The sequence below is a fragment of the Pseudophryne corroboree genome, chromosome 6 (genome assembly GCF_028390025.1).
Source record: "Pseudophryne corroboree isolate aPseCor3 chromosome 6, aPseCor3.hap2, whole genome shotgun sequence".
Lineage (NCBI taxonomy): Eukaryota > Metazoa > Chordata > Amphibia > Anura > Myobatrachidae > Pseudophryne > Pseudophryne corroboree.
Window position 1 is genome coordinate 44912378 of NC_086449.1, and position 22385 is coordinate 44934762.

The 22385-nt window shown below is 47.9% G+C and overlaps 1 long non-coding RNA gene across 3 annotated transcripts in view; it reads left to right on the forward strand.

The window, feature by feature from the left end:
* LOC134934808 (uncharacterized) overlaps positions 1 to 21822 on the forward strand; it is a 56979-nt gene extending 35157 nt beyond the window's left edge. For 2 of the 3 annotated variants that reach the window (XR_010179812.1, XR_010179813.1), the window contains exons 2-4: positions 16742 to 16880; positions 17153 to 17189; positions 21588 to 21822. This is a non-coding gene — a long non-coding RNA (uncharacterized LOC134934808). Of the gene's footprint in view, positions 1 to 12816; positions 12917 to 16741; positions 16881 to 17152; positions 17190 to 21587 lie in introns of those variants that run through there. The other variant, XR_010179814.1, reaches the window with a different exon arrangement.
* Positions 21823 to 22385: the final 563 nt, after the last annotated feature.

A 22385-nucleotide genomic window follows, 5' to 3' on the forward strand; every position in this document is an offset into this window, starting at 1 on the left:
CAACCGTGGTCCTCAAGGCACACCAACAGTGCAGGTTTTAGTGATATCCAGGCTTCAGCACAGATGGTTAAATCAAAATAACTGAGGTACTAATTAAGTCACCTGTGCTCAAGCCTAGATATCACTAAAACCAGGACTGTTAGTGTGCCTTGAGGACCGAGGTTGGGAAACACTGATCTAGAGGGTTCCAAAGGATCCCTCTCGGGCCCTCATTCCGAGTTGATCGCTCGCTAGCTACTTTTAGCAGCCGTGCAAATGCACAGTCGCCGCCCATGGGTGAGTGTATTTTCGCTTTGCAGGAGTGCGAACACCTGTGCAGCCGAGCGGCTACAAACACATTTTGTGCAGAACAAGACCAGCCCTGTAGTTACTTATTCTGTGCGATGATTGCTGCGACGAAGGTCCCGGAATTGATGTCAGACACCCGCCCTGCAAACGCCTGGCCACGCCTGCGTTTTTCAAAACACTCCCAGAAAACGGTCAGTTGACACCCAGAAACTCCCACTTCCTGTCAATCTCCTTGCTTTCGGCTGTGCGAATGGAATCGTCTCTAGAACCTGTGTAAAACAACGATGCTCTTTGTACCCGTACGCCGCGCATGCGCATTGAGGCCCATATGCATGCGAATATTTGCCATTTTTTTTAAAGATCGCAATGGCAGCTAGCGATCAACTCGGAATGAGGGCCTCTGTCCCCCCCCCCTGCTGCTTGCATATGTGCAGACCAATGGCCACGAAAGCAATAAATGGCAAAATATATCACATGCAATATGTAGCACATGGTACATCCCATCCTCAGTATTCCTATGTAGGAACGGTCAAAATTCCAATGTAACAAAAAGTTACATCAAAGTCCTCTAGGGATTAGAAAATGAAACCATAACTTTAATTGTATTTAAGTTTTAATTTTTGAATCCTTAGAGTCCGTGAGTTCCCTACGTAGGAATCCTGTGTCCTTATGTACGTAGGGGGTAATTCCGACTCTCGCGGTCTGAAGTCCTTAGTGGGCTTGTGCACCCCGGGAGGCCCAGTGAGATGCTAACAGCATCTCAGGGCTGCGATCGTCTCTGCCTGATTGGACGCCATTGGTGGGGCGTGGTCAGGACAACGTAGGCCTGTCCGAACCTTTGCAGGGGTGGGCCGCAGCGGCTGCGTGACATCACACGTTACCGCCTGCCAGTACAGCTAGGCTGCGCAGGCAGGGAGCTACTCGCAGGGCTTTTTGCACCCTTGCGGGGGTGGGGTTGGAGGGCAGGGCCTGACATGCGGGGCGGACTCACCCTGTGCTGGGCGTCCCCCCGCATGTCTGAGAAACTGATCGTAGATGTGCTAAATTTAGCACTTCTACGATCAGATCTGAATCCCCCCCATAGTAACTACTATTGTGATGAGATATGGGGATGGGACAATCTAATTACATTTTGCGTGGGTGTGTGTTACTTTTTATGTGTGATTTACAGTATAATAACAGCTATAACATTATTAACCCTTATTACAGAGTACTGACATACAGTGTTATACAGTGCTGTACATTAAATAGCTGAACTATGGGGGTCATTCCGAGTTGATCGCTCGCTAGCTGTTTTTAGCAGCCATGCAAACGCTATGCCGCCGCCCTCTGGGAGTGTATCTTAGCTTAGCAGAAGTGCGAACGAAAGGATCGCAGAGCGACTACAAAAAAAAATTGTGTAGTTTCAGAGTAGCTCCAGACCTACTCAGCGCTTGCGATCACTTCAGACTGTTTAGTTCCGGATTTGACGTCACAAACACGCCCTGCGTTCGGCCAGCCACGCCTGCATTTTTCCAGGCACGCCTGCGTTTTTTCGATCACTCCCTGAAAACGGTCAGTTGACACCCAGAAACGCCCACTTCCTGTCAATCACTCTGCGGCCAGTAGTGCGACTGAAAAGCTTCGCTAGACCTTGTGTGAAACTACTTCGGCCGTTGTGAAAGTACGTCGCGCCTGCGCATTGCGCCGCATACGCATGCGCAGAAGTGCCATTTTTTTTGCCTCATCGCTGCGCAGCGAACATTTTCAGCTAGCGATGAACTCGGAATGACCCCCTATATGCTGGCCATTTCACAGATATAAAGACCTCTTATAAATACCGTCACATACAGCTCACAGCGTACAGAGACACACAGCCGCTGCTGTCCAATAAAGCATAACCCAATCTACAGCTATGTCCACATACACTGTTGCACAAGTTGCGCCAAACAGTCCCTCTGGGCGCACAAGGTCCCGCGTGACTCGGCTGCATCGCGCATCTTTCCCACTCAAGATGTGCATCTTATTACTCAGCATCAATAAAACAACTGGGACTGACAGACCTTCTCTGCTGGGTTGCACCGATCAATCTGAGGTGCGACATTCTACATATGCATGAATGACTGAGTCTGTATCTGCGTAAGAAGGGCTACAGGATGCCGCTGCTGCAGCTTTTTCACATGCCAGGTTCCATTGTGCTATTTCTGTGACTTTGGGCCTAATTCAGCATGGAACACGGCTGCTGCAGCGTTCGCATGATGATGACCTTTGAAGTGTGTACATGCGCAAAAACCGCACTGCGCGTTTGCAGACTGTGAAATGCGACACCATCTCACTTGTGCAAACGCCTCTTCCTTACTGGGAGGTAAAGGCATTTGCGGGATGGGAGGGGGCGTCGCGGCGGCTTTTAAGGGGCATTGAGGCGGCGTTGGGTGGGACGCGGTTTGGACAACACAGGCATGTCCAGACCGCTTGCGGTGTGGGCTGCGGCGGCTGCTTGACATCACACGCAGCTGCTGCGACCCAAATTTACATCTGCCTTAACAGCTAGGCTGCGGAGGCAGAGAGCAACCCTAAACTGCGCCGTGCGATGCTTTCGCATGTGTGCGGGTGGGGCTCGATCCGGCATGTGGTGCGGACTTGCTCTTTGCTGGGCATCCCCCCCCCCCCCACATGTCAAAGTACTGGATCGTAGATGTGCGATTTTTCGCACATCTACGATCCATGCTGAATTAGTACGTGTGTAAAACTAAAGGGGTCATTCCGAGTTGATCACACGCTGTCGATTTCCGCTGCGCTGCGATCAGGTTTCTACTGCACATGCGTATGCACCGCAATGCGCAGGTGCGTGGTACGGGTACAATGATTACCGTTGCTGGACGGTGGATTTAACGAAGAATCCATACGCACAGCCAATAGCAAGAAGATTGACAGGAAGAAGGCGTTTATGGGTGTCAACTGACCGTTTTTTGGGAGTAGTAGGGAAAACGCAGGCGTGTCCGGGCGTTTGCAGTGCGGGTGTCTGACGTCGATTCCGGCACCAAAAAGAATGAAGTGATTGCAAGGGCTGAGTAAGTCCAGAGCTACTCAGAAACTGCACAAAATGTTTTTGCAGAGATCGGCTGCACAGGTGTTCGCACACTTGCAAAGCGAAAATGCACTCCCAGTGGGCGGCGACTATGCGTTTGCACGGCTGCAAATAACAGCTAGTGAGCGATCAACTCGGAATTAGGGCCTAATTCCTATGTGGCTACAATGACAGCCAGGCATCTCTAGGGCACTGTGGGTGGTGTTTCGCTGCATCTGCCATGCAAATAAGATGCAAGACTAAAAGAAAAATTGGCACGCTATCAGTCTCAGCCTCACGCTGTATGGCGTATAGACGCTAGGGTGATAAAGCTTCTAAAAACTAAAAGCGATGGTACTGCCCAAAGCGACCAATCAGATTCTGTCTATCATTGTCTAGGATTCAATAGAGCAATGAAACCTAGAATATGATTGGTTGCTATAGGCAACTGCGCCACTTTTCATTTTTAGAAACTTCAGTAAATCTACCGCTTAGTTTATGAAGACACTTCTGTGTTCATCTTAATTTTGCTAATCTTCTGAACTTCAGCTCCCGGAGTGATTTAAGGGTTTTATGCATTCATTATTTTATGCTAATTAATGCCCCAATGATATTCATATATCTTGTTAGAAAAATGCTAAATATGTATTCTTGCTATATGCAGGTAGTAACGTGTTCCGCTGTGTAGCCAGTTTTCTGGTGGAGTCCTATACGGGGCTTATTCTATCTATCCTTAGGAGACACTTGCCTTGTAGAAGGGCCACAAGAGCCAGGAGTATGGCGGTCACTGCAGCTGTCATCTCCAAGGTCTGTGGTGTCCCTGCGAACAGTTCCCAGTAACACGTAGCGATCCTCTCACCGACAGATCAGTGCAACAACTGACGGGACAGTGACTAGACTGCTTATCTTATATGAGTTTATTGCAGGACCATCCCACTTTTACATCTTCTCTCTGCTTTGTGTGCATCAGAGGTCAAAGTTTGGATGTTTATCATGAGTAGATTCATCTTGCAATTCCGCACTATCCATGTGCCCAGGTCTTTATTTTCTAAAGCTACGTGTATCCTGGAAAAAAAAAATGTCCCCCATGAGACACGCCTGTGTGGCAATCGCTAGAGAAGAGCTAAATGAAAGCTTAGTGGTCAGGCGAACGCTGATACGATTCACCTACATTTGCATACTCTCCTGGACTGTCTGAGATGCTTCTGAATTTCAGGAAGCCCTGAAGCACATCAGGGGAAGTAGATCAGCCTCTTGGGTTCTGCCCACTATACCAGTCAAGGGACTTGAAGATGGAATCCAGTCAAGTGGTTGACATGTACCATGTCAACATAATATTGCCATGTGAAATGCCGACATACCCAGAATGCTGACGGTTAGGGTTAGGTTGCAGGGGGAGGGAGGTTAAGGTTAGGCATTAGAGGGAGTGTTAGGGATTATGATTAGGTATAGGGCAGGTACACTTGCCAGAACGCTGGCACATCAGATTACTCTGCCGAAACTGATGGTCACATGACCATTGGGACCCAGAGGTGACAAATGAGCCACCAGGGACGTTAGCTTGACATTCTGTCATGTCGACATGTCATCCAAATATACGTGATGAATACTGACATTGTCATTGTCGATATACTGTATGTCAATACATATTTTGAACATGTCATCATTCTCACGTTGAACTAATGCATGCTGACATGAAAGCCGTCAATTTAATTGTCACGAACCTCGGGCAGCGGCGACCGCGCTTGTCCCTGCGGGTGGCCTGGTCTGCCCGGCGCCTCTCTTCCCCTGTCAGTCTCCGGCTTCAGCGGCGGGTCGGCGCTGCTCTCCGGCGGCTTCCCGGAAGCAAGGGCGCCGCCATCACAAGCAAGGGCAAGGAGGCGGAGCAGGTCTGACGTCACCTGCCTGCTCCGCCAATCAGGCTAGGGCGGGGAATTTAAAATCAGATACCAGGCAGAGATCCGATGCCTGAGTATCTTCGTTTCTCCTGTGGAAGCTATGATCCAGAGCTCCCTCGTCCCTGCAAGCATCCTGTGCTTCCAAGCATCCTGTCCCTGCAAGCATCCTGTGCCTACAAGCAACCTGTGCTTCCAAGCATCCTGTGCCTACAAGCACCTCCGTGCCTCCAGTTACCTCCGTGTCTCCAAGCACCTCGTGCCTCCAAGCACCTCCGTGCCTCCAAGCACCTCCGTGCCTCCAAGCACCTCGTGCCTCCAAGCACCTCGTGCCTCCAAGCACCTCCGCGCCTCAAGCACCTCCGTGCCTCCAGTTACCTCCGTGCCTCCAGTTACCTCCGTGCCTCCAGTTACCTCCGTGCCTCCAGTTACCTCCGTGCCTCCAAGCACCTCCGTGCCTCCAAGCACCTCGTGCCTCCAAGCACCCCGTGCCTCCAAGCACCTCCGCGCCTCAAAGCACCTCCGTGCCTCCAGTTACCTCCGTGTCTCCAAGCACCTCGTGCCTCCAAGCACCTCGTCCCTCCAAACACCTCGGTGTCTCCAAACACCTCCGTGCCTCCAAGCACCTCCGTGCCTCCAAACACCTCCGTGCCTCCAAGGGTCTCCCAGCACTCCCTGTACTCCCAGTACCTCAGTGCCTTCAATACCACAGTGTCTCCAATATCTCAGTACCCCAGCCTTCATTATTTCTACAAGTCTTGTCTTACAGGAGACCTACAAGAATTCCTCTGGGCCTCCCGCCTGCCGTCTTAGTTCTGCATGAGGAAGACCTACATCCGGCCATCTCTACTACGACCCAGTGGCGGTTCCTCTTCCCGGTCATCGGAAGAAGCCCCGAGTCCACAACACTCCCAAACCAGGTCAGTGATAGTATACTCAGGCCACATGGACTCGGGGGATCGGAACACGGACTCTAGTGCCATCCAGAACCTGGCTTCTCGAGTGCAAAGTCAGGAAGCAGCACAAGGTCAGGTGATGCAGTACCTCCAGCAGTTGTCCGGGCGTCTGGATCAGATTCAGGCGTCTCTGGCCTCAGTAATTCCGGCTCCTGTTCCAGCAGTCGCACCAGTTGCCGTTGCCAGCAATGTTCAACCATCGGCCGGTGTCACTCCACGCCTTCAGTTGCCTACTCCGTCCCGCTATAATGGGAATCCCAAAAATTGTCGTGGTTTCTTGAACCAGTGCGAGGTACATTTCGAGCTACTTGCACACAACTTTCCTACAGACCGGTCCAAGGTAGCATATATTATTTCTCTGTTGGAAGGTTCTGCTTTGGATTGGGTGTCTCCATTATGGGAACGATCTGATCCCATGGTTTCCAACTACACCAACTTCATCTCGTCCTTTCGAAGGATTTTCGACGAGCCCGGCAGAATGACCACTGCTTCTTCCGATTTGCTCCGTGTTCGGCAGGGCGCCCGTTCCGTGGGCCAGTACGTGGTTCATTTCCAGACCATTGCTTCCGAACTACGCTGGAATAATGATGCCCTGAGAGCTGCCTTCTGGAACGGTCTTTCCGACCGGCTGAAAGACGAGCTGGTTACTAGAGATCTGCCGGATCCATTAGAAGATTTGATTTCCCTTTGCGTCAAGGTGGATCTTCGGATGCAGGAGCGTGGAAGAGAACGTAACCGTTCGGATCGTTCCAGGTTCCGGAATCCTACTCCTAGGCCGGTGGCCTCACCTAGCTCAGATGAGCCCATGCAAATTAACCGCTCCCGACTGTCTCCGGAAGAACGACAGCGTCGTCGTGAGGGTAAACTCTGCCTTTACTGTGGAGCCGCAGATCATTTTCTTAAATCTTGTAAAGTCCGTCCGGGAAACGGGCAGACCTAGCTTGTTCCGGAGGAGTCAAGCTGGGAGTTACGACAAAAGCTTCTCCAACTTCGGACTGCTTGCTTCCAGTAACTCTAGTCTCCAATTCAGTCTCCAGGTCTTGTGAAGCCCTATTGGATTCCGGAGCTGCAGGGAACTTCGTTTCTTCCTTCTGTGCCCAAAGTTTGGGTTTAAAGTTACGGCCTATCGAGCGGCCAATTTCACTGACGGCTATCAACGGGACTAGAATTTCCAAAGGTCTCATAATGTGGCGCACGGGGCCAGTTAAGCTGCGGGTCGGGGCTCTACATCAGGAAGATTTGGAACTCTTGGTAATCCCAGAAATGCCCCATGATCTGGTTCTTGGAATGCCTTGGCTGAAAAGTCATAACCCCCACATCGATTGGAAGTCGTCACAAATTCTGTCCTGGAGTTCCTTTTGTCACACTAATTGTCTTACTCCTGTTTGTCCGCTCCGTGTTACCTCCAAAACGGATGAAGAGCACATTCCGGAGGCATATCAAGGGTACAAGGACGTATTTTCGGAACAAGCTGCTGACCTGTTACCACCTCACAGGCCTTGGGACTGCCCTATTGACCTTGTCCCAGGGAAGACGCCACCTCGTGGTCGCACATATCCTCTGTCTCTTCCCGAGACTCAAGCCATGTCGGAGTATATTAAGTCCAATATGCTCAAGGGATTCATTCGCCCCTCTTCCTCCCCTGCTGGTGCAGGCTTCTTTTTCGTGAAGAAAAAGGACGGGGGGTTGAGACCATGCATCGACTACCGCGGCCTAAACGACATTACTATTAAGAATAAATACCCCTTGCCACTAATCACAGAGTTATTTGATAGGGTTCGTGGTGCCCGCATTTTTTCAAAACTCGACTTGAGAGGAGCTTATAATCTTATACGCATCCGAGAGGGGGATGAATGGAAGACTGCCTTTAATACCCGAGATGGGCATTACGAATACTTGGTGATGCCGTTTGGTCTTAGTAATGCTCCCGCGGTTTTCCAGGGATTCGTCAACGAAATCTTTCGTGATATGCTGTATCAGAGCGTTGTGGTATATCTGGACGACATACTGATTTTTTCCAAGAATCTTGTCGAACACAGGACTCAAGTCAAAGAGGTGCTACACCGTTTACAAGAGAATCATCTCTACGCCAAGCTTTCCAAATGTACCTTTGAAGTAACATCTATTCCGTTCCTCGGTTATGTCATCTCGGGGACGGAGCTTCGCATGGATCCGGAAAAGTTGTCGGCCATTCGTGATTGGACTCAGCCTCTTTCCCTGAAAGCAATACAAAGGTTCCTGGGCTTTGCGAACTACTACAGGAAATTCATTAAAGGTTTCTCCACCATTGTTGCACCCATTACTGCCCTGACGAGAAAGGGTTCTAATCCTAGTTTGTGGCCTCCGGAAGCCATTGTAGCTTTTTCTCGCTTAAAGTTAGCTTTCACGACGGCTCCAGTTCTCCAACAACCAAATTTCGAGGAACCCTTCTTCTTAGAAGTTGATGCATCTTCAGTCGGGGTGGGGGCTGTCCTCTCCCAGCATTCCTCTGATAAGAAATTACATCCGTGTGGCTTCCACTCTCGTAAATTCTCTCCAGCCGAACGAAATTACTCTATTGGAGACCAGGAACTCTTGGCAATCAAATCTGCCTTGGAAGAATGGAGATATCTTCTAGAAGGGGCTAAACATGTGTTTACCATCTACACGGATCACAAGAATTTACTGTACATCAAATCCGCACAATGTTTGAATCCTCGCCAGGCGAGATGGGCACTTTTCTTTTCCCGATTCTCGTTCATTATCAAGTACCGTGCCGGGACTCTCAATATTAAAGCAGATGCGCTTTCCCGTTCACAGGTTCCCACAGACGAGGATGAACCTCCGGAGCGGGGTTTAATTCTGAATCCAGTTTCTGTCTCTGCTGCTTTAACTACTCCAGCTCCTCCTCCTGGAAGAATGTCCGTACCAGCTAGATTCCGCCCAGGAATACTACGGTGGGTCCATAACTCCAAGTTTTCCGGTCATCCCGGCGCTCAGAAGATGTACAAGTTTCTGCAAAGGTCTTACTGGTGGAACACCATGAGGAAGGATGTACAAGATTGCGTTAATTCATGTCCCCAATGTACACAACATAAATCTCCTCGTCTGCCTCCTGCAGGGTTACTTCGTCCTCTGCCTATCCCTGTGAGACCCTGGACTCACATTTCCATGGACTTCATCACTGACTTGCCCTGTTCCAAGGGTTGCAACACCGTTTGGGTTATCGTTGACCGTTTTTCGAAGATGGCACACTTTGTGCCCTTGACTGGTCTTCCGACAGCACCGAAACTGGCTCTATTGTTTATCCGAGAACATTTTCGTTTGCATGGGTTGCCACAAGAGATTGTTTCTGACCGTGGAGTACAGTTCACCGCCAGGTTTTGGAAAGCCCTTTGTTCAACTCTACACATTAAACTTAAGTTTTCGTCGGCTTATCATCCCCAAACAAATGGACAAACGGAACGAGTCAATCAAGATCTAGAGACTTTTCTTCGGTTGTATCTCTCTCCTTCACAGGACAACTGGGTGGAGTTGTTGCCTTGGGCGGAGTTTGCCCATAACCATTTGTTTCATTCTTCCACTGGGGAATCACCATTTTTCGTCAACTACGGGTTCCATCCCCGTGTTCCGGAATTTCCAAGCCTTCCGATAATAGAGGTTCCTGCTGTAGCGTCCACTCTACGACACTTTGGACAAATTTGGAGAAAGGTTCATGCTAATCTTAAGCAGGTTTCTGTTCGGTACAAGTTCTTTGCAGATAAGAAACGGCAAGCCGCACCTCAATATAAAGTTGGGGACAGGGTATGGCTGTCCACACGGAATCTCCGGTTGAAGGTGCCCACCATGAAATTCGCTCCAAGGTTCATCGGTCCTTACCCTGTGCTACAAGTCTTAAATCCTGTGGTCTGTAAACTGGGTTTGCCTGCCCATCTTCGCATACCTAACGCCTTCCATGTTTCTCTACTCCGTCCCCTCATACTGAATCGATTCCACTCAGCACTCCCAAGGCCAACGTCCGTAGTGGCAGAAGCTGGAGCGGAGTTTGAAATCAAAGCTATTCTGGACTCTCGTTATCTTCATAAAAAATTACAGTACTTGGTGGACTGGAAGGGTTATGGACCTGAGGAGAGAAGTTGGATTGGGGCTACTGAAGTAACGGCTCCTCGTCTGATTCGGATCTTCCACTCCAGACATCCGACTAAGCCCGGGAAGTGTCCAGGGGCCACTCCTGGAGGAGGGGGTACTGTCACGAACCTCGGGCAGCGGCGACCGCGCTTGTCCCTGCGGGTGGCCTGGTCTGCCCGGCGCCTCTCTTCCCCTGTCAGTCTCCGGCTTCAGCGGCGGGTCGGCGCTGCTCTCCGGCGGCTTCCCGGAAGCAAGGGCGCCGCCATCACAAGCAAGGGCAAGGAGGCGGAGCAGGTCTGACGTCACCTGCCTGCTCCGCCAATCAGGCTAGGGCGGGGAATTTAAAATCAGATACCAGGCAGAGATCCGATGCCTGAGTATCTTCGTTTCTCCTGTGGAAGCTATGATCCAGAGCTCCCTCGTCCCTGCAAGCATCCTGTGCTTCCAAGCATCCTGTCCCTGCAAGCATCCTGTGCCTACAAGCAACCTGTGCTTCCAAGCATCCTGTGCCTACAAGCACCTCCGTGCCTCCAGTTACCTCCGTGTCTCCAAGCACCTCGTGCCTCCAAGCACCTCCGTGCCTCCAAGCACCTCCGTGCCTCCAAGCACCTCGTGCCTCCAAGCACCTCGTGCCTCCAAGCACCTCCGCGCCTCAAGCACCTCCGTGCCTCCAGTTACCTCCGTGCCTCCAGTTACCTCCGTGCCTCCAGTTACCTCCGTGCCTCCAGTTACCTCCGTGCCTCCAAGCACCTCCGTGCCTCCAAGCACCTCGTGCCTCCAAGCACCCCGTGCCTCCAAGCACCTCCGCGCCTCAAAGCACCTCCGTGCCTCCAGTTACCTCCGTGTCTCCAAGCACCTCGTGCCTCCAAGCACCTCGTCCCTCCAAACACCTCGGTGTCTCCAAACACCTCCGTGCCTCCAAGCACCTCCGTGCCTCCAAACACCTCCGTGCCTCCAAGGGTCTCCCAGCACTCCCTGTACTCCCAGTACCTCAGTGCCTTCAATACCACAGTGTCTCCAATATCTCAGTACCCCAGCCTTCATTATTTCTACAAGTCTTGTCTTACAGGAGACCTACAAGAATTCCTCTGGGCCTCCCGCCTGCCGTCTTAGTTCTGCATGAGGAAGACCTACATCCGGCCATCTCTACTACGACCCAGTGGCGGTTCCTCTTCCCGGTCATCGGAAGAAGCCCCGAGTCCACAACACTCCCAAACCAGGTCAGTGATATTAATATACCACACCCCTTGAAGACATGTGGCAATCACTAAAAGAACAAATGTTGATCCATTCAGTCAGCGAAACGCGTCAAGCCTTGGTTTGCAATACTGCTGGGACAGTCTCATCACTCTCTAAAAACGCTGACTCATACCCAGGAGGACCAGTATGCCAATTTCCAGCAACCAGCCCCGTTTCTAGGGCTCTGCAAGCCGATTGCACAGGGCACCTGAGGCCAATACCCATGCGGCAGAAATCCATGCAGTCTGGTTGTCCGCATGGGATACTTTTGAAAATGTCCTTCCCAAAATGGCTGCTGCCTCAGAGGAGACAGATGCTAGAGGACCAGTCCTCTAGTAAAAGGGAAAGGTGCAGGCGCAAACAACGGTACCCGGAAGTGCCGAGACTGCTGAACCGCCGGAGGAAGATGCTGCAGCAATCCAGGTGACCATGGGTGCCAAATGGAGTTGTGGCATGAAACCCCTGACAATGAGCAGGAAGTTTAAAAGTAGGTGTTACCTTACTGTGTGGCATAATTTGTAAGGGGCATTACTGTGTGAGACATAATATGGTGCAAGGGGCATCATTGTGTGAGGTATAATCAGGGCCGGCCCGAGCCTATTTTTTTGGTAAGCAAATACATTTTTTGCCGCCTTTTGATGGGATTATCTTCTTGAAGGGACTAAAAAGGGTGTGGTCTCACAAGAATGGGGCATGGTCAGACAATTTCACCACAATCTGCAGTTATCTCCAGATATACACAGGGTGGGGCCAGACAATCTGCAGTGCCAGATACACATATGCCCCCACAGTGCCAGATACACATATGCCCTCAGCACTGAAGTGCCAGATATATATGCACCCCCAGATGTGACAGATATATATATGCCCCCACAGTGCCAGTTATACATATGTCCCCAGCGCCAAATACACATATGTCCCTAGCACCAGATACACATATGTCCCCAGCACCAGATATACATATGTCCCCAGTGCCAGATACACATATGTCCCCAGTGCCAGATACACATATGTCCCAAGTGCCAGATACACATAAGCCCCCAGAGTCAGATACACATAAGTCCCCAGGTGATGGCAATCATACATTACCAGGAAAGTCCAGGAACAGAGCATTTTCTCCCACATGGAGAGGGTCAGGTAGGCAAGTATGCATTAGGTTATGAACCTGTATAAATGTATTTACAGATATATGGTAAAGGGGGTAACTGTGATATATTGTATACATATCTATACCCTTTGTAGGGGAAAATTCGATTTTTTTTCTCACCCTCTCTTGCAGGAAAACAGAACTGGCCACTCAGCTGTTATGCAGGGAATGTGTATTGAGGGGGCGCGTGGCAAGAGACTGTACCAAGCCGCTATAGGGAGGAACTGTGTTTGGACAGGTACTACCCCCCTAAAAGGAGTGAAGAGCAATCAGCGGGATCCGGTCTGAAGATCGACAGTGTTTAGGTCGACCACTATAGGTCAACAGTCACTAGGTCGACAGGGTTTGAAGATCGACAGGGTTTTTATGTCGACATGTTCTAGGTCGACAGGTCAAAAGGTCAACATGCGTTTTTCACATTTTTTTGGAACCTTTTCATACTTAACGGTCCACGTGGACTACGATTGGAACGGTAATCAAGCGAAATGAGCCATGCGAGGGGACACGGTGCACTAATTGGGCTTCCCGGTCACTGTACGGACAAAACGACACCAAAAAAACATGGAAAACTCATGTCAACCTTTTGACCTGTCGACCTAGAACATGTTGACCTAGAAACCCTGTTGACCTTCAAAGCCTGTAGACATAGTGACTGTCGACCTATAGTGGTCGACCTAAACATTGTCGACCTAGATACTGTTGATCTAATGAGCCACACCCCAAACAGCATGGGGGTAGAGCGAGAAACAGGGATTGCTGGGAGTTGGCTGAGGTAGTGGTACGGAGGAGAAAGCTGCGCAGTGTGGCGGAGCGACTTACCTTAGTCCCGGATAAAGAAAAGGCTTTGTTAGAAAACCAAAAAAGTTAGCAATTGGGCAAAAGCATGCTGCACTGCAGGTGGGGCAGATATAACATGTGCAGAGAGAGTTAGATTTGGGTGGGTTACATTTTTTCTGTGCAGAGTAAATACTGGCTGCTTTAATTTTACACTCCAATTTAGTTTTCAGTTTGGACACACCCCACCCAAATCTAAATCTCTCTGCACATGTTACATCTACCCCACCTGCAGTGCACATGGTTTTCCCCAATTGGTAACTTTTTTTGTTTGCCAACAACTCTGAATAGCCCCCATTAGCCCCCATTATTCATAGCTGTCAGTGACTCTCATCTTAAATCTCTTATCTGCTTATTTGCCTAACTATGACTGCAGTGGAATATGAAGCATTCTGCGGAAGATAAAGTATTTCCTTATTGTAGAGAGATTGCATTTCCTTATTGTACTATAGACCTTTTACTGTTTGTAAGCCAGCAGAGGCTTTTATTTAGCTAACTTTGGCATTTTCGGTATTAAGCATCTGCAGACAGTGGGAGTCATTGGATTCGTCTACTAGGAGCTAAAGAATTGCTGATTTTGCTAACCAAAAAGTTATTCTGGAAGGCAGTTTACACATTCAGTTAATACAAACCTAGACAGTATCCACTTCTTGTTGAAGGAGAAATCTCAAAAGTGCACCACCAAAAGAGAGCTCGATTAAACTGAACTGTTATTTAACTCGGGGTATAACTTCCGCAAGTAATAGTATAGAATAGTTAAGGTTGAATTATATTGTTACACTACGGTAAAAGTACATAGTGTTAAGATTACAACATTTTGTCACATCTGTTTACAGTTAATGTGAAAGTATAACTTGAATTTAGGTAATACCTTTAACTTATTTTAGTATTCTAAGACAGAGGAGCCGGTGACCACCAGGACAGTATAATAAAATATATTTCTTTTTGTTGGTGTAACATGCATTAACTGTGAGTGTTAATGATAGGAATATTCTCTGTAATTGTTGAGATGACCCTTATTCATTGATCACCAAATCAATTGTTGACAAGTGTTCTTTAATAAACTACTGTAGTATGGTAAATATATGTTGTTTCTATATTTGTTTGGGCAATACTCATTTACTCACCCAGGGCTCGCCCAAGCTTATTTTTTTTAGTAAGCAAAAATTAAGGTTGGCGCACCTTGTTGGGATAAACTTTCTAAAGGGACAGTGCACGCCGAAGGTGTGTGCCACAAAAAGGGGTGTGGTCTTATGAGAAAGCGGTGTGGCTATACAACTGTACCCTCAGTAGGTAACTGGTGTGGCAGGGGTGACAGGGAGTTAGGGGGTGATTGGTGAGATAGGGGTGGCAAGGAGATAGTGGGTGACTGAGGCAGGGGTGACAGGGAGACAGTGGGTGACTGAGGCAGGGGTGACAGGGAGATAGTGGGTGACTGAGGCAGGGGTGAATGGAGTAGTTAAGGCTATATTACAGTTCATTCACCCTGCGTAACAAGGGACCAATAATAAACTGCGGCAGGGAGCTGCATTAGTTCCATCGGAAAAGAGCCTAATTACCTATATTGCAGCAAAAGGAATTCAGTGATCACCACATAATGCCACATTAACGACAGAGAAATCAACTACTAACAAACCTGGGTTTGCATCGTTCAAGTGCCTGGATGTTGCAGTGTCCACGTTATTATGATCAGGATTCAGTGTCAGTGCAAAGTGTACATTTTAGAGACCATGAATTCACCTTGCTTTAGAGGAAATAGCTATCTACTTAAGTGCACCACCATATCGTACACAATTGAACATTGGGGGTCATTCCGAGTTGTTCGCTCTTTGCCGATTTTCGCAACGGAGCGATTAAGGCAAAAATGCGCATGCGCATGGTGCGCAGCGCACATGCGCTAAGTATTTTAACACAAAACTTAGTAGATTTACGTCAGAACGAAGAATTTTCACGTTGAAGTGATCGGAGTGTGATTGACAGGAAGTGGGTGTTTTTGGGTGGAAACTGACCGTTTCCTGGGAGTGTGCGGAAAAACGCAGGCGTGCCAGGATAAAACACGAGAGTGTCTGGAGAAATGGGGGAGTGGCTGGGCGAACGCAGGGCGTGTTTGTGATGTCAAACCAGGAACGAAATGGGCTGAGCTAATCGCAGTGTAGGAGTAAGTCTCGAGCTACTCAGAAACTGCTAAGAATTTTCTATTCGCAATTCTGCTAATCTTTCGTTCGCAATTCTGCTAAGCGAAGATACACTCCCAGAGGGCGGTGGCCTGGCGTGTGCAATGCTGCTAAAAGTAGCTAGCGAGCGAACAACTCGGAATGAGGGCCAATGTGTGTGTGTGTGTGTGTGTGTGTGTGTGTCAGTGTGCCCTTGCTCCCTATACAAATGTAATACCCCACTAGGTGTGTTCTTGGGTAACCTATTCCTCTTACTTCACCAGTAAGTTTAACACACTTACTGAGTTATTCAAGTCTCCAAGTGCCGCTCTTTTTCTTCTTTGTTTTATATATATATATACTGTAGCTAATGGTTACTCGGCACTCCTGCCGAAGTGTGTTCCCAATGTCGCCCTGTTACGGGTACCTCTTTTTTAGCCAGGAAACCTGGTAACTATAAATGCACAGTTTGCACCACTTGTCTCTATTTGGAGACGGGTGATTATTTAATGCATCCACATTCGGGTCAAAAAATTCAAATTAAACAAGTATTGACCTGCAGCAGCCATTTTGTCATCTACTATATACGTTGCTCCTGTGATTTATATTATATTGGGAAAACAACTTGCCAGTTCAAAAAAACGCATGACTCAACATAGGAGTGCAATTACACAATCCCTAGAAGGTAACTAGTTGATCAACCTGTTGCCAAGCACTTTAAACTTTTTAAACACAATTTGTCTACATTACGTTACACGATGTTGGAGCAGGTCCCCTTATCTAAACGAGGGGGTGATAGATCCAAAATACTTTCGCAAAAGGAGGCTCGTTGGATTCACCGTTTGAATACGGTGGCTCCACAGGACCTCGATGAAACATTATCTTTCTCTTGTTTCCTCTGATCATATTGCTACATGTTGCTTTTGTGTTATATTGAGGTACGTTTTGTTATGTATAGGTAATACATGCTGCTTTGTGTCCCATTCTTTATATCCTAAGTAAGAGTCCTATATTATTTTCTGTAATGTTTTTAAGCTACTTTTAGCGGAGCATGTTTCTTCTTGTTGTATATCCAGTTACCATGGTGATGGGAACACGTCTGCCAGTGAGCCATCGACTGGACTGGGTGGTCCGCAGTTGATGATGTCACCGGAAATAGGTCCCCGGGGCTCCGTGGACGATACACAAGGTGGTGTCTTTTGTAACCGTATAAAGGTAAGATTATGTTTGTGCTTCATTGTTGCTTCTGAAGACGGTTAATAAAACCGAAACGTTAAGTTGAGAACGGGGCGATCACGTTTCTTATTACATTACAAGTCCTGTGAGTGTCGCCTATCATCTATGCTATGTGTGTGTGTGTGTGTTTCCTTCCAAGCTAATGTTATACTTAGGCTTGCTTGGGTTAGTCTTACTAAATATGTATAAATGTAATGCTCTCTTAATACATCCATGTAATCATATACCTGTTCTTTGTTTTTCTTTTCCAGTCTCTGATGGTCAACTTCCAAACGGACAGCGAAGATGGTAAGTATAATAACGTTAATACAACAGTATTATATTTGCATTCAACATTTAAGCAATCGTTCCAACATACAGTATATAGCCCCACTAATACCCCTCCAATAGGCCTGTACAATAAAATTCTGCATGCACTCCAAAAAGAACCTCCTTCAGAATCGCACCATTAAATTATAGAGTGACCCGGGTACTCACAGTCTTTTAGTGCACTGTTGGGGCCCTTAAATATCTTGCGTTGGTCACAATTTATTCAAGTTTAACAATAACTCTCTGGGGAGATGTACTTAAGCTGTGAAAAGAGTGGAGAAGTGAGCCAGTGGAGAAGTTGCTGATGGCAACCACTCAGCTGCTCTGTATAATTTTATAGTATGCAAATTATAAATGTTGCTTCAATGGCGATTGGTTGCCATGGGCAACTTCTCCGCTGGCTCACTTCTCCACTGCTTAGTACATCTCCCCCCCTAAATGCTGTAGCTTCTCCTTAGATGGTGCAAAATGATATTTGAATTTATTGTTTCTGGGCTTACGTCTCTCTCTGCTCTGATTCTTAGAAAATAGCTGCAATGTACCTTCTGTATGAACTCATATAAACCGGGTTTCTTAGATGCTAGACTTTACTTTATAAGCTCTCCACAGATTTCTATCAAGCTACTTTGCAGAGTTGTTTTCCTCCATACTTAGGCTGGGCACACACTTGGCGATATGCACTCAATATATTACCTGAGCCGGCGGATCCAATGATATATCGTTCACATCATCCAGTGTGTATTCACTATATCGTTTACGATGCGCGCTCCCGTGGAAAATCGGCAGCTTGCGATCAACTCGGAATGACCCCCAAAATGTTTTTGTAGAGCTCGGCTGCACAAGCATTCGCACACTCCCCCGTGGGCGGCAACTATGCGTTTGCACGGCTGCTAAATACAGCTAGCGAGCGATCAACTCGGAATGAGGGCCTATATTTGTGCAGTTCCTGAGTAGCCCAGGACTTACTCAGCTGCTGCGGTCACTTCAGCCTGTCCGGGACTGGAATTGACGTCAGGAACCCTCCCTGCAAACGCTTGGACACGCCTGCATTTTTCCAAACACTCCCAGAAAACGGTCAGTTGACACCCGCAAACGCCCTCTTCCTGTCAGTCACCTTGCAATCGCCCGTGTGAATGGATTATTCGCACAAACCCACGGCAAAGCAACAAACCACTTTGTACCTGTGCGACGCACCTGCGCATTGCGGTGTATACGCATACGCAGTTCTGAACTGATTGCAGCTGTGCAAAAAATGCTAGTGAGCGATCAGGTCTGAATTACCCCCTATGTGCACTGCAGGTGGGTCAGATATAACATGTGCAGAGAGAGTTAGATTTGGATGGGTTATTTTGTTTCTGTGCAGGGTAAATACTGCCTGCTTTATTTTTATGCTGCAATTTAGATTTCAGTTTGAACACGCCCCACCCAAATCTAACTCTCTCTGCACATGTTACATCTGCCCCACCTGCAGTGCACATGGGGCCTAATTCTGGCTTGATCGAAGACATGCAAAATATTGCACGGCTACGATCACTTACTCAAACATGTGGGGGTACGCCCAGCACAGGGCTAGTACGCCCCGCATGTCTGGCTCTACCCCGCCGCACACGTACAAAGTTATTTTGTGATTTTTGCAAATGTATTAAAAATGTAAAACTAAGAAATCACGTGTACATAAGTATTCACAGCCTTTGCCATGAAGCTCAAAATTGAGATCTGGTGCATCCTGTTTCCACTGATCATCCTTGAGATGTTCATACAGCTTAATTGGATTCCACCTGTGGTAAATTCAGTTGATTGGACATGGTTTGGAAAGGCACACAGCTGTCTATATAAGGTCCCACACTTGACAGTGCATGTCTGAGCACAAACCAAGCATGAAGTCAAAGGAATTGTCTGTAGACCTCTGAAACAGGATTGTCTTGAGGCACAAATCTGGGGAAGGGTACAGAAAAATATTTGCTGCTTTGAAGGTCCCAATGAGCACAGTTGCCAACATCATCCATAAATGGAAGATGTTCGGAACCACCAGGACTCTTCCTAGAGCTAGCTGGCCAGCCGTCTAAACTGAGTATTCGGGGGAGAAGGGTCCTGTCAGAGCTACAACATTCCTCTGTGGAGAGAGGAGAACCTTCCAGAAGGACAACCATATCTGGAGCAATCCACCAATCAGGCCTGTATGGTAGAGTGGCCAGACAGAAGCCACTCCTAAGTAAAAAGCACATGGCAGGACTCTCAGACCATGCGAAACAAAATTCTCTGGTCTGATGAGACAAAAATGTAACTCTTTGGCGTGAATGCCAGGTGTCATGTTTGGCGGAAACCAGGCACCGCTCATCACCGGGCCAATACCATCCCTACAGTGAAGCATGGTGGTGGCAGCATCATGCTGTGGGGATGTTTTTCAGTGACAGGAACTGGGAGACTAGTCAGGATAAAGGGAAAGATGAATGCAGCAATGTACAGAGACATCCTGGATGAAAACCTGCTCCATAGCACTCCTGACCTCAGAATGGGGCGACGGTTCATCTTTCAGCAGGACAACGACCCTAAGCGCACAGCCAAGATATCAAAGGAGCAGCTTCAGGACAACTCTGTGAAAGTCCTTGAGTGGCCCAGCCAGAGCCCAGACTTGAATCCAATTGAACATCTCTGGAGAGGTCTGAAAATGGCTGTGCACCGACGCTTCCCTGATGGAGCCTGAGAGGTGCTGCAAAGAGGAATGGGCGCAACGGCCCAAAGATAGGTGTGCCAAGGTTGTGGCATCATATTCAAAAATAATTGAGGCTGTAATTGCTGCCGAAGGTGCATCAACAAAGTATTGAGCAAAGGCTGTGAATACTTATGTACATGTGATTTCTTAGCTTTTTATTTTTAATAAATTGTAAAAAATGTAAAAAAAAACTTTTTCACATTGTAATTATGGGGTATTGTGTGTAGAATTTTGAGGGGAAAAAATGAATTTATTCCAGTTTGGAATAAGGCTGTAACATAACAAAATGTGGAAAAAGTGAAGCACTGCGAATACTTTCTGGATGCACTGTATATCAATCCCGTAACATTGGCTTTGCTGCAAATCAACCCAAAGCAACTGCAAAATTAATTTTATTCATGTTCAGTGATTTTTTTATTTTTATGTTCTAGCTTTTCTCCGTCAGGTGCCTGAATCCCCGAATGGTAACTGTCTAGGTAAGGTGTAGGCACTATACCAGCGCTGGCAGCCAGCGTCTGTTTCCCCCTGCTACAGCCTACTCCTAGGGTCACTGGAAGAGGGTCACCACACCCAGGGCTGCCATCAGAAATTTTGGGGCCTGTGACTGACAAAATGGGCACATCCCCCACCACCCCCACCACCACCCACACACTGCTCTACAGCCTTGTTCGTACAGGTGCACAGAGTTTGTCAGTTTTCCCCCTTGAAAATGATACTGGTCACAATAGATGAAAGTGTCCAGGGATAGGCGCAGTGGATCTGGGGTTCTAGATCCAGGGTGTTCGGTTACTGGTAGAGTGGACACTTCCTGTCAATGTATTAGAACAACGGGCAGTCTGGCGTGCTTTGGTTCTGGAACTGCTATTACTCAGGGCCAGGCCAATACAGATCATGTCAGAAAATACATCAATCAACATAGAGGATCTAGGAGTCCTAAAGCTATGTCAGAGACTGTCCAGATAACTACATGGGCAGAAAGGTTTGTGCCAGCTATATTGGCCATTTTGATCCCAACGGGTGGATTACTGGAGAGTCAACTTTCTCAGTCGACGCATAGTTCAACCAGTGGAGTGATCCCTAGATCAGGACATGTTCAGTCAGATTGTGGTGAAATGGTGGCTGCCAGATATAAATCTCATGGCATCCAGGTTGAACACGAAGGCTGAACAAGGTATGGTATGGGGCATGGCTCAGGGAGCCACATGCAACCCTGGTAGATGTCTTAACAACCAAATGGTCCTTCCACTTTGGTATCTCTTTCTTCCCATTTCCATGATCCCACATGTAATCAGATGGACCAAGTAAGAAAAGGTTCATGTCATTCTAATAGCACCAGATTGGCCACAGAGGTCATGGTACGCAAGTTTTCAGTACCTGGTGGTCGATCAGCTGTGGAGACTACCACTAGGAGATGATCTACTATTGCAGTGTATGTTACTTCATTCAGATTTACCTCAGTTGGCTTTAATGGTGTGACACTTGAGAACTGTCTCTTGAGGTCTAAAGGGGTTTCCACAGTCGTTATCCAGACTATGTTACAGGCGCAAAAGTCATCTATTCAATTACTTATCATAGGGAGTGGAGATCTAACATCCAATGGTGCAAAACTAATAAGTTTTCTGCTTCTTATTTTCACTTGTCACTTCTATGTTCTTTTTTTACAGGATGCATTGTCCAAGGGCCTTCGCTTCTCTTCTCCGACTGGTCAACTCTCAGCCTTGTCTATACTTTTTGAGAGGTGTTTGGCATCCTTACCAGATGTCAGAAACAGGTGGTTCTCCGCACTCGGACGTCCTTTATTCCTAAAGTGGTTTAATGTTTCCAATTGAATCAGGAGATTGTTGTTCCAGTTTTACATCCATTGGATCCAAAGAGTCCTCCTCCAATTTATAGAAGCACTACGGATATGTATGGATAAAAATGCTGCTTTGCAAAAGATGGACTCTTAGTGCTATATGAAGCTCATAAGAGAGGTTGGCCAGAGTCAAAGAATTCCATTGCTCATTGGATTACTTCAACCATCATATAGGCTTACACAGTGCTTAAAGTGGTCCTAGAGAGGTGGTGGAACTCACCCCCCTCCCCACGCCGCCCATGAAATAAAGGTATTGCGCGCGCCGTAGGCGCGCGCAGCAGAAAGGGGGTGTGGTCTCAAAAAAGGGGCGTGGTCACACAATAGTAATAATGCCCACAGTAGTAGTACCCAAGTGGAAATTTTGAAGTGGGGGTATGGAAAAGTGAAGGGTGCAATTATGTGCGCGCCGAAGGCGCGTGCACTCCTGACAAGGGGGCGTGGCCACGCAAAAGGGGGCGTGCCCTTCAGTGTAGTTTACCACACCATATACCCCTTATACACATTATGCACCACAATAGTAGGACCCCTTTCACATTATACCTCACAGTATGAGCCGAAATTCACATTTATACCACACAGTATGAACCACATTCATATTACACCACAC